This window comes from Diorhabda carinulata, chromosome 11 (assembly GCF_026250575.1).
Source record: "Diorhabda carinulata isolate Delta chromosome 11, icDioCari1.1, whole genome shotgun sequence".
Classification (NCBI taxonomy): Eukaryota; Metazoa; Arthropoda; class Insecta; order Coleoptera; family Chrysomelidae; genus Diorhabda; species Diorhabda carinulata.
In genome coordinates, this window is record NC_079470.1 from 14,258,419 (window position 1) to 14,271,211 (window position 12,793).

The window sequence follows — 12,793 nt, forward strand, 5'->3', positions numbered from 1 at the left end:
TTTGAAATTTTTATAGACTAGAAATTTGTTTTGGCACAACTCTTCCCTACAAGAACGGCTCGTCGGTTGATAGACGATTCTTCCAGGGTAATAAATAAGACATTGTTTTCCGTTTTGGTGTTTTTATGGGACCATCTCTCGGAGACTCTGGCTGAGAGCCTGAAAGTAAAGGGTGGATCCCAGACAGGGAGAAATAAAACGTTTTTCAGGACGATTTATAATCCTGGGAAAATTAGAGGTTAAATAGGGAGTACCGAGCGGATTGTCTTTTGTTGTTTTCGTATAATTCATTCTAGACTTTTTAAGAGCTCGAAAAGTGTTTTTGTCAAAACTCTATACGAAAAGTATCCAAATCAAATTTCAACTTGAATTAATTAAACAAAATAATCAACAGATTTGTCATATATAATTTCCATCCCTTTAATTTCCTTGTAAAGAGTATTGGAAGACCAAAAAAATATATAATTATACAAAAAACACAAAATACGATTTATAAATAAACGAATAATCGAATCAGATCGTTTTAAACAAATAGAACAGGTCCGGAATGACTAAAAAAAAATCACATATTACGAATTTTGTACCAACATCAATTTCAAAGTTTATAATCAAAATTTTTCGAAAAAAACTGTTGAAAATATAAATTTGTAGTGGTTTTCAAAGATATACACGAAAATGAGACTTAATGAGTCGCATTGGGACAACAAAATTTTCTTAACAATCAGGAAATTTAGGAAAATCATAATTTTTCCATATTAACATAACCTAAAAACAGGAATTGGTCTTTTTCTATCTTTAACCAGCTGTCAAAACATAATACCAGGTTATGATTGCCTCAAACTCTAAATTCGTCCAGTTCTAATATGTTTAGAAAGTATCAAACCGTTGAAAGGTGTTAAAGATTGAGTTTTCATCTGAAACTCCAAGTAAAACTGAAAAAGCAAAACTCCAAGCGTACAACAAATCTGCAGCTCAAGCTAAAATTATTATTTCTCGGTACGTTAGCCACGATCTTCACCAGGTAGCGTGGAACGTTCTGATTGAGCAGTTCGACAACAAAGCTGAAGATCACTTGTTAAATAAGTACCTTGATTTTTAGATAGAAGGATTTTCTTGAGCTGTAGTAAGTCTCCAAGGTACAGCACGTTTTATCCAAGAGATTTGATTGAGTGGGTAGAAGATTTCTCGTCTGCTTTGGTTTTGAATGAACTTAATGTTGCTCCAACTTCGATATACGGTGCTGTAAACAATGGCGGACAGCACAAAAATAAAACTAAACGTTCCAAATGCAAATACTGTAGTTCTAAGGAATTTATGTTTGTCAAGGAAACTCGGAATTTCATTTTGGCGCCAAGCATATTCAGCGAAAGTATTTTTTCATTCGAGATCGAATCAAGAGAGGAATGGAGCAAATTGGAACTGACTACCAATTAGTAGACATTATTAGGAAGCCCATACCTCGATATTTTACGTTATATTTTTTTTAAACTGTGTAGGCATTTTTAGTTAGGCAGCCGTTATTGCATTCAAGTATTATGATTTGCCTATACAGCCGGGCATTCGAGACATGCGCTCTGTGCTTAAGGGTAGTGGGGAGATTATGTTAAAAGTCGTGGGACTGTGGTAAGACAGTCAGTTGTGTTAGAACGATTTATGATTATGCTTCGCGACGAAGTTTATGTACCATCCTGAAAAGTAATATATATTTATTTAACAAAAACCCAAAAATATTATTCGGATCAGTCCGAGCTTTTGATCCAGGTGCCCTACAATTGGAAAATTTACGGTCATGTCAATAATATATGAGAAGAAAATGTACTGTAATGTGTTTGTTATTCGTTTAAACTCGATATAACGTCAAATATTTTCTTTACCAACCTCTCGATTAAAAAACAAATGTTTTAACACTGCGAGCACTATCTTCTAATTGTTCTCTAGATAGAGACGAGGTGCCTTTGAAGATGTCAACTCAAACATCAAAAGCAATTGGATCCGGAAGGCAAGGAGTTCCGTCTCGGCATCGCTTTGATACGGAATCCCTCGTTGTGTAAGTCGAGACCGATTTTTAACCCTCTTGTTTCCTTGTTGTCTTCAATCTCAATAAAATTCATTCTCTATTCATCGTATAGATAGAAAAAAATGTTTCTGATCGTAACGAACCAATGGAAAGCGTTTTTATGGGTTTATTGTAATATAGCGAGAGTCAGTTACAGTTGAATCCTTTTTGTATCGTTCAATAGGTATCTTTGTCTTATGTGCTTAGCTTTCAAGTCAATATTCCACAACCCTTCCACTACATCAGGCAACCCAACTTACAATTAGACAGTTCTGTGTTTTAATCTTAGATATATTTATTCTGTGAAAGATAAGTGACAAATGACAATTGACATTTCGAATCATCTTTTTGTCGTTGTTAAAACGTGTTAACCAAAGCCGCGTATTAGAATCGTCTTTTTTGAAGTACAAAACACCAATTAACTGTAACTTTTAATTGACTCGTACAAAGGTGGCGGCATAACTAAGAAATTTGAAGAAAAATACCAAAATTTATTTCTTTAGTCATTAAACAAGCTAGTTAACGTACGCACTCTTTGGTATGATTCAGCAGAAAATAAAATCGAATGGGGGATACATAATAGAGTTCATAAAATTTTATGATGTTCTTAGTTGGATGAAATAGTATTTTGAAGTAAATACAATACGAGAACTAAAACAGGAATTTGGTTATTACGAGGATAGTCCAAGAAGTATTAGGCCAGAAATTACAGTAAGTTCGATACACTTTTTATAATAAGAATCGTCGAGCTGCTTAAAATAGTTCTATGTTGTGTTATTTAGACTTTATTTCTGTGAAATCTATATAACCGCAGAAACCCCAGAACATTTAGAAATTCAAAATATTGATTAATACACTATAATTTTGAACTTGTCGAAACGAAAAGTCATAATGGATTAATAACTAGAATAAATATAAATTTCGAACATATGATAAAGAGAGCTTTTATGTGGAGCGTTTAATTTTATATGGAAAAGAATTTTTCTCAAGCTAATTTTACTAGAAATTAAAATTTATCATGCGGAATGTCTTAATATTAATATTAAATTCTGTAGCTTTCACAGGATTTGTTTTTTGTAACGTTTCCAATAAAGTTTTTTCTTGAATCAGTCAATATTTTGATTTAATAGAATTGAAACTGTAGTTTAAACAGACAAGGCGGTGTAAACACTAGATTTTGTTAAATTTATGAGGAAAACTAAATGAAAATCTCATTATTTGGAATTTTTTCAACATTAAAACATAATACAAATCTAGTATATATATACTAGAAACTTTGTAATTGATACTTTATGTCAACCCGCTATGGAATTTCCCATTAGTTTAGCATCCCTATAACGTCGTGCTTTTATGCATACTTGAATCAGATATCACGTTAATGTCCTTTTCCTTTGGATAAGGTTTCAAAATTGTTGAGACATAGTTTCGATAAGCTGATTACATTCATTGGATCAGAGATATAACGAAAGTATGATACCAATTCAAATTTAAAAGACATCGACTAATTTGTATTTCGAATTGAGGCTGTCCAAAAAGACTTACATGTATTTAACAATGTACAATATTGATATTATGTTGTTTTAACTATCCTGAAATTCAAATTTCAGCCCTTATCATAGTTCTAACTCTGTCAGTAACAGTGAAAGATGATTTATTGAAGTCCCCCTACACAAATTCAATTTGTGAAATCTCCCTTTAGAACTCTCAAAAGATTTCGTATTAGTTGGTGCTTTTATGACATTTGAATAGAAAAAAGTTGAAATTTTAATATTCTAACTATGTAAAAGTCAGATTCTTGAGAAAAATCTTTCATATGATGAAGCTCGATATTAGTAAATGAAATACCTATTCTTAATCGTGCTGAAGAGAAAACTGCTTATTCAATATAAATCATGTGATTATTCAATATTTTTATGTTATGAATCTTCTATTAGATCCCTTGGAGAAATTCCCATATAATCTTATCGTTTTTTTTTAGACACAACATGGAAAATCAGTTAGACAATTACCAAAACGATCGAAATCTAGATGGTAGATGGTAGATTTAATGTATGGGGATTTATTCTGTTTGTATGATTATTTAATAAACAAAATGAGCGTTGATTATATAGAAAACGAGAATTTCTCCATGAAAGCTTTTTCAAGTTTCTCAAAATAAATATCTTGGCGGTATATTTCTGAACGTGTTCACAACAAATCAAATCAATATTTCATATTTGAAACGTAATATATTTTTTGTTATATACCAATTTTTATTGGTAAAAAAATTTGTAGATAAGGAAATTTTAAATACCTGAGGATATTTCATTTGGAAATGTTTTTTTTATTATTTTTCTAGCTGAAAGGCATTGAAGGTTTCATGGCTAATAAACTCGCAACGCAAATGACCCGTTCGTCCGTGGAGGGCGCCTCGTTCGTTCTTTTATAAAGGAAATCGGGGAGCCAAAACAAAAATTTAATGTTTAGAGAGTGAAGGGTGAATGTTTAGAATGTGAGGGCGCCTTCTCAAGAGACTGTAAATCATTTGGGATTCGAATCGAAATCAGGGAAATGTCTTGGAATTGAGTTTTTCCAGTTTTCTTCAATGGAACTTATTCACTGCTCCTATTAGAATATAGTCAATAAAACGGAATTTACAGATATTATTGGAATAACTTCTATTTTGATTTTTATTCAAAATTTCCTTATTTCTTTTTGGATTTCTTTTATAAATTTAATGAGATACTGTACAAATATAATTCAAGATGCTATCCACCGGACCGGTTCGCTTTTGCAGCAATATATTTTCAATTTAGATCGAAATAAAATGTCTTTACAATCAAAGAACGATATCGGTGGTTATTATCCTTTTTGAAATGAATCGATATAAAAGGAAATTCAGTGGTCAGCAATGGTCAAGTTCTGTTTGATGTGGAAAAAGCGATTTGCCAATTTCACGATAAATTTCTTCTTGTACAAGAAAAATAGTTTTTTTTTTCCATACGTATATACACAAGGTGTTCGGTGTTATAATATTTCCTATACCAATTTTGGATTTGGTGGTAGAATGTAAAACTGTCGCCAAAATTTGAAAAAATTTAAAATATTGGTGAACGTGCGAATATGAAGCGTTTTATTCTCGTAAATCTTCTCGAATTTGTTGAAATTTTTCAATACAAATTCTCATTATTGTAAAAATAAGGAATATTGATATTTATTTCCAATATTTCACTTTTAATACGTTCAAATTTTATTTCCGACATGATAATACTTTAATAAATGACTAAATAACCAAATCTCAATACTTTTTTCTGATTATTTTCGAACGAATAGTTTTTATTCAACGACAAACCATAATAATTATTTGTTTTAAAAATAAATCCGCGCTCTTGTTATTACAGATTATCCGAATGGCCGCGAGCTGTAGCGCCTTCTTGGATCTGTTCCTATCGATAAGGATTATGGTCCGATTTGGTCCCGGAAAGTTTTTCAGTTGTTTTGGGGGAGATAAAATTGATTTACTGTCGTCATATGTAATCATCAGATACAAGATATCTACGGTGTGTTATCTGGAACGATAATGATGAACTATTCTTTTATCTAAATCGATATTCAATTGTGTATTGAACTAATTAATTGATCAGTGTTGAATAAATAACCGTCAATCGTCTTCGAAAATTGTTTTTTCGAATCGTCGACTGTTGCTAGAGATCTTCTTTTGCAAAAGAAATAAGTCAATTGTCGTTAGAGACTCAATATTACAAGAACAAACCATCGATGATTGGTAGAGGGTCTCACTTACCTGAACAAACCATCCGTTGTCGTTAAAGACACTTTTTCACAAGAACAAACCGACAGATTCTTTTTTAAATGAACAAACTCCCAATTTTCGTTAGAAAATTTTACAATTTGTTCCAGACTCTCTTTCACAAGAACAAACCATCCGTTATCGTTAGAGAATTTCTTTAACAGGAATATTCTTTTTTAAATTAACAAACCACCAATTGTCGTTAGAAACTTTTAGAATTTGTTTCAGACTCTTTTTCATAAGAACAAACCATCTTTTGTCGTCCCGTTTAACAGGAACAAACCGTCAATTGTCCTTAGAAACGTTCTTTCAGATGAACAAACCGCCAATTGTCGTTAGAAACTTTTAGAATTTGTTTCATACTCTTTTTCATAAGAACAAACCATCTTTTGACGTCCCGTTTAACAGGAACAAACCGTCAATTGTCCTTAGAAACGTTCTTTCAGATGAACAAACCGCCAATTGTCGTTCGATATTCTTTTTTAAATGAACAAACCTCCAATTGTCGTTAGAAACTTTTTTAGAATTTGTTCAGACTCTTTTTCACAAGAACAAACCATCTTTTGTCGTCCCGTTTAACAGGAACAAACCTCCAATTGTCCTTAGAAACGTTCTTTAAGTTGAACAAACCGCCAATTGTCGTTAGAAACTTTAAGAATTGGTTTCAGACTCTTTTTCATAAGAACAAACCATCTTTTGTCGTCCCGTTTAACAGGAACAAACCGTCAATTGTCCTTAGAAACGTTCTTTCAGATGAACAAACCGCCAATTGTCGTTCGATATTCTTTTTTAAATGAACAAACCTCCAATTGTCGTTAGAAACTTTTTTAGAATTTGTTCAGACTCTTTTTCATAAGAACAAACCATCTTTTGACGTCCCGTTTAACAGGAACAAACCGTCAATTGTCCTTAGAAACGTTCTTTCAGATGAACAAACCGCCAATTGTCGTTCGATATTTTTTTTTAAATGAACAAACCTCCAATTGTCGTTAGAAACTTTTTTAGAATTTGTTCAGACTCTTTTTCACAAGAACAAACCATCTTTTGTCGTCCCGTTTAACAGGAACAAACCGCAAATTGCTGTTGGAGACTTTCTTTTACAAAAAAAACATCGTTAACTAGAATATTTACCATAAACATTATTTTGCAGAAATTTAAGCGCTTTCTCGTTTATAATCAAAATATAGGAAATGAACAATTTTTTTTTACGAAAATCTTGCTATTAATTAACGCGAAGGAAAAACAATTCCATGATATTTCTATAGGAAAGTGCGAATGTTCATTCCCCCACAGTGGTTACCAATAAATAACAAAGTAGTTTTCGACAAACATAAACATATAACTTGGCTTTGTAGGAACAGTCGACCCGCCTCCGGTCTTTCATTTTCAGGCAGACACTAAAACACAATTCCGGCAATTTAGTTATCATTTAGAAATTTCAGGTGACTTTATGTCCTAAATAAAACAAGAGCTACTCCGTACGCCGAATATTAAGTAGCAGACTAGTTGTTACGGAATGAAATTAGTCCAGCTCCCGGTAATTAACAGAACTTGATTAAACGTTAAATAACGTTTCATTATGTTGCTCCACCGACTGTTTTATACTTTGGATCGAATTATACTGCTCAAAATGCAGTGTGTCGGCGTCAAAAAATTCGTTATTATCCAACTCAAAACGGAAACAGGATTAAATCCATTTTTTGTTGTACAAAAGACACAAATTTCAGATAAGATATCGTCGAACCCTCGTATAACCGAATCGCGTGTTAAACCCCGTAAATCTGAGTATTTGTATTGGGATTCAAATACTACTCACCGTTTTACAAATTTTTTAATAAATTTGATTGCAATAAAACGTGAAAATATTCGGAGTTGGAAACCTAATCGAAAGTTTTATATAAGACGCAATGATTTTTTTATATTTCTTTTTAGAAAATTCTTTCAAAATAAACCATGAACAGTTTCTCGATCAATTATCAATTTGAAATTTTCTTCTTCGAGGACTGTTTTGCTTCGCTGCTTATATACCTAAATCTCGTCGAAACTTGTCTCGAGTCATAACGGTGTAGTTGGTTAGGTTGTCTTAAACATAAATTAAGCAGATTGTACGGATATATTTGTATCCAATTGTTTAAGAAACTGACAGATTGTCAAAAAAATTCTATTAGAACAAAATATGACAAGATGGTATTTTGAAACGAAAATTTGTCACTTATTGTTAAATAAAAACAATTTTTATTCCTTATCTCAGAAGTTTTGAATGATTGAATATTCATTTAAATCTAATAACTTGATTTTCGAAAATTATTTCAGTCTCCAATAAATAAGCTTTTCAGTGGATTTGAAGCAAATTTTTTCGCAATTTTTTATTGTTTCGAATCACGAATTACCGAATCGATTTTCTGTCTGAAATTATTTTCAGTAAAAATACTTTTTAAACGCTACGAACAAAGATAAATGAAAATTGAAGCCCCGATAGAAATATTAAATTGAAATTCGATGTACGTCTCTGAAATATTCAGAAATTACATACGAATCTTTTTCTTCGCGGAATCAATATAATTTTTCTACAAATCTATAACAAAAAATTAAAAAAATACAAGTTGAACTATTGAAGTTTGTGCTGGAGTTAAAACTTTGAAGTCAACTATAATACATTAGCGGGAGGAGTTTTGTTAAGTTTGATTTAAATAATTCAGAAGTTGTAATGTCATAGCGGATTATTTGCATATGAAAATTGGTTACCTGATATTTCTGACTTCTTTGGACGTTGTCACTGAAGTTTTAAAAGATTTTTTTTCAAAACTATAAATGATCGAAATAACGATATAAATGGCTAAACTCTTTTTTTGATCTTAATGGGACTCTGAGATGAAAGTTGAATGATTAAGTAAGTACTTAAGATTTTCTAAGACATGATATTTCTATTGTCAAACTTCCCGACTGCCATCTATGTCGTTTGGAAAGTTTTTCTTCCTTCAAGCACCTAATTTACATCTCGAACTTAATTCCTACGTCAAGTTTTCGGTTTGTTCTGACGAGATAAGGTTTAATAAGGAAATTTTACATCCGTTGATAAATTGATCAAGATTTTGAGAGAGAGTTCCTCAAGGCTGTACGCGTTTTGGAAAAAATTCGTCTTATCGTAAAGTTTCATTAGATTTTTAAGTTAAAATCTGCAGTATGTTGATAAAATAATTGAGCGTCGAACGTACATCACATCTTGATATGCTTCCAATTAAGTTGTCCACTAAATTTTATATGATTTCTATCGAAAGTTGTGGACGAAGATTTTTGATCGGGAACGGTGGTGGACAACTGGATTCGTCGCGCTAAAACTGGCAAATCTTTTCCTTTTTCCAAAATATGTGAATTCATCGATTGTTAATCAGCATTTCTCGGTTTTTCTCTATGGTTTAAAAACTTTATATTCGCCCCATAACACTAACTAGTTATTATAGAGCCAAAAATAGCTCTATCAAACTCATTATACGTGTTCTTTTGGATACCTCAAAGATTTTACGGCTTCTTATGGAACCAGCAGTTTATAGACCACGTCCCGATCTATTTTATATCTTTCTAGGATTCCGCGTAAGTTTTAGGCAAAGATTATCAATGGAGTTTGGTATCGTGAGTCCTCCAGTTCTTTGTCTTTGCGTTGAGCTCGCTTCTAGTAACCTAATTGCCCGAGAAGACTTATTGGCATGAATCAAATTTTGAACAGTCGATTGATAACAAATTGAAAAAAAATTTCAAAAAACAACACCAATATAAAATTAATTTTTCTTCTAAAGATGGCAGATTTAGATGGAAAATTTCAAATACATAGATCTGGTTCCAAATACGGGGGAAAAATATTAGTACAGGCAAATTAGGCGATTTTCAGCTAAAACCTTAAATTAAATTGAGCGGTTTTTATTTTCTATATTCTGGGATGTTTTGGGATACTGAATAAGTCTAGTAGCTTTTAACAAAAACGATGTAGTTTTCCAAGAGTTAGAGCAGTTTTTATATTTCGGCGTTGAGGGAGATTTACTCAGAAATAGTGACTCCAACGAAAAAATGACTGGAGATCTTTTTTATAGAAAATTTTGTGCTCTACATTTTTTGCTCAGACAATTTTTTTCGAATTCCTCTTGGTTTTCGAGTTATTCGGAATTCAAAGTGTTTTTGAGTACTTGAATCCATTTTCCGGTGATAATTTTGAGGTTAGGAGAAAATGGTTCACAATCAATTTGTAGAGAATTTTAAGCTGAACATTTTTTGTTCTAAAACTTTTTTTTGAATTCCTCGTAATTTTCGGGCTATTCGCGATTAAAAATATTTTTGAGTGTATAAACACATTTTAAGTGGAAAATTTTGAGGTTAGGAACAAATGGTTCACAATCAATTTGTAGAGAATTTTAAGCTGAACATTCTTTGTTCTATTACTTTTTTTTGAATTCATCGTAATTTTCGAGCTTTTCGCTATTCAAAATATTTTTGAGTACTTGAACGTATATTATGGCGAAAATTTTGAGGTTATGAAAAAATTGAAACCTTTTTTGTACGGAATGTTGTGCTCCACATTTTCCGAAACAAAAACAAACTCCTCTTAGTTTTCGAGTTATTCGCGATTGAAAATGTTTTTGAGTACTTGAATCCATTTTCCGGTGATAATTTTGAGGTTAGGAGAAAATGCTTTCGAAACAATCTGTAGAGAATTTTGTGCTGAACATTTTTTGTTCCAGTACTTTTTCTCGAATTCGTCGTCATTTTCGAGCTATACGCGATTCAAAATATTTTTGATCGAATAAACACATTTTGAGGTGAAAATTTTGAGGTTAGGAACAAATACCTGGGATACTTTTTTGTAGAGAATTTTGTGCTCTACATTTTTTGTTATGACATTTTTTTCCTAATTCCTCATAGTTTTCGAATTATTCGCGATTCAAAATGTTTTTGAGTACATAAACCCATTTTACGTTGATAATTTTGAGATTAGGAAAAATTAGAACCTTTTTTGTACAGAATATTGTGCTCCACATTTTTTGTCCCGGCAGTTTGTGTCGGAATTTCTCTTATTTTTCGAGTTATCCGCAATTCAAAATATTTGTGAGTACATAAACCCATTTTACGTTGATAATTTTGAGGTTAGGAAAAAACGCTCTCGAACCAATTTATAGAGAATTTTGTACTCTACATTTTTTGTTCCAGCACTTTTTTTAAAATTCCTCATAGTTTTCGAGTTATTCGCGATTCAAAATATTTGTGAGTACAAAAACCCATTTTACGTTTATAATTTTGAGGTTAGGAAAAATTAGAACCTTTTTTGTACAGAATATTGTGCTCCACATTTTTTGTCCCGGCAGTTTGTGTCGGAATTTCTCTTATTTTTCGAGTTATCCGCAATTCAAAATATTTGTGAGTACATAAACCCATTTTACGTTGATAATTTTGAGGTTAGGAAAAAACGCTCTCGAACCAATTTATAGAGAATTTTGTACTCTACATTTTTTGTTCCAGCACTTTTTTTAAAATTCCTCATAGTTTTCGAGTTATTCGCGATTCAAAATGTTTTTGAGTACATAAACCCATTTTACGTTGATAATTTTGAGGTTAGGAAAAAATGCTTTTGAACCAGTTTATAAAGAATTTTCTATTCTACATTTTTTTTTCTAGTACTTTTTTTCGAATTCCTCTTAGTTTTCGAGTTATTCGCGATTCAAAATATTTTTGAAATAACAACTTCCAAAACTTCGAAAACCGTAACGTAATCGTAACGGAAAATTTGAGAATCTAGAAAATCAGAAGCGCCCAATTCAAAATTTTTGAACAGTTGCTAGGCTTATTCAGTAACGAGAAGTCCCCCATTTAATTTAAAGATTAATACAATTTTACCTGTACTATATCGTCAATTTTCAAAGACGATGTTTTTTTCAGTATCTCCTGTATATATTACAGTCACCACATCCTTAACTCCAAAGACCTGATATGTACATTAATAAAACATATTTATGCTTTGAAGTTTCCAAGGAAAATTACCGATTTTCATATATGATCGTGCATTAGTTCAAGCTGTGTGTATTCAATAATTTAAGATGAATTTTTGAAATCAACACATCCCACAAGCGGTTACATAAATATTTCATTACTATCTAAGAGATTATTAAACATTCAGGAAAGCATCGGAATGGTTAAGTAGACGTGAAAATTCAAGTGAAATTTCGTGTATAGAACTCGCTGCGGTTAAATGATTGTTCCGGTGGAAATTGGGAAAACAGTTTTGTCGTGATTCTTGATAAATTTAAAGGATATTGGAAATTAGTTTCATCAGTTTTGTTAAAAAGTTCGTAATCTAGTATTTTATCATAAATTCGATTTTATTTCGAAATTATCTAAGTCCAAAGTTGAATAAATACTGAATTGAAAATTCCTTTAAATCCTTTACAGTCTTTTCATTTATTTCTAAGAGGTTAAGGGGCAAACAAGTTGTCACAAGTAAAGTTGAATACCTCAAAAATCGAATCTTGGAAGGGGCTAAATCAGTCGTGCTATGAAAAAATGATAAGGTAGAAGGTTTTTGGTTTTTCCCAAAGTCGGGTATATCACGGAGGTTACTTGGAACTTTGTATTTTTATTTCATACAACTTTCCACGGTACTTTTGTAGTTATTTCAAGATCCGTTTTCAATAATATTTCTAGTAATAAATTTATCAGTTCATCCGCGAATGAACGTTCCCGTAGATTCATAGCTTCCTCTTGGAAGTAAGTTTTCGGAGTTACAAGTATAAATTACTTCTGAATTTGTATTCATTATGCCATTTCTAGCTGGAATATCTATTGTTATGTTTCCCGCAATTCGCAACGGAAAGGGTCCCACGAAAATTCCTTAATTATGATTTTAAATAAGCGTTTCAAAGTGATTATTACAATCGGAGATAAAAATTGGTAGTTTTATTACTAATTTG

At 31.6% G+C, this 12,793-nt stretch overlaps 1 protein-coding gene and 1 long non-coding RNA gene across 7 annotated transcripts in view; one reads left to right on the plus strand and one right to left on the minus strand.

Moving 5' to 3' along the window:
- Positions 1–12,793, minus strand: part of LOC130899263 (uncharacterized) — a 354,925-nt gene that overhangs the window by 17,570 nt on the left and 324,562 nt on the right. The gene's annotated exons all lie outside the window — the stretch shown is intronic.
- On the plus strand, positions 2,389–8,088 carry LOC130899273 (uncharacterized). Its single transcript, XR_009060008.1, has 2 exons — positions 2,389–2,767; positions 4,035–8,088. It is a non-coding gene; the product is annotated as an uncharacterized LOC130899273 (long non-coding RNA).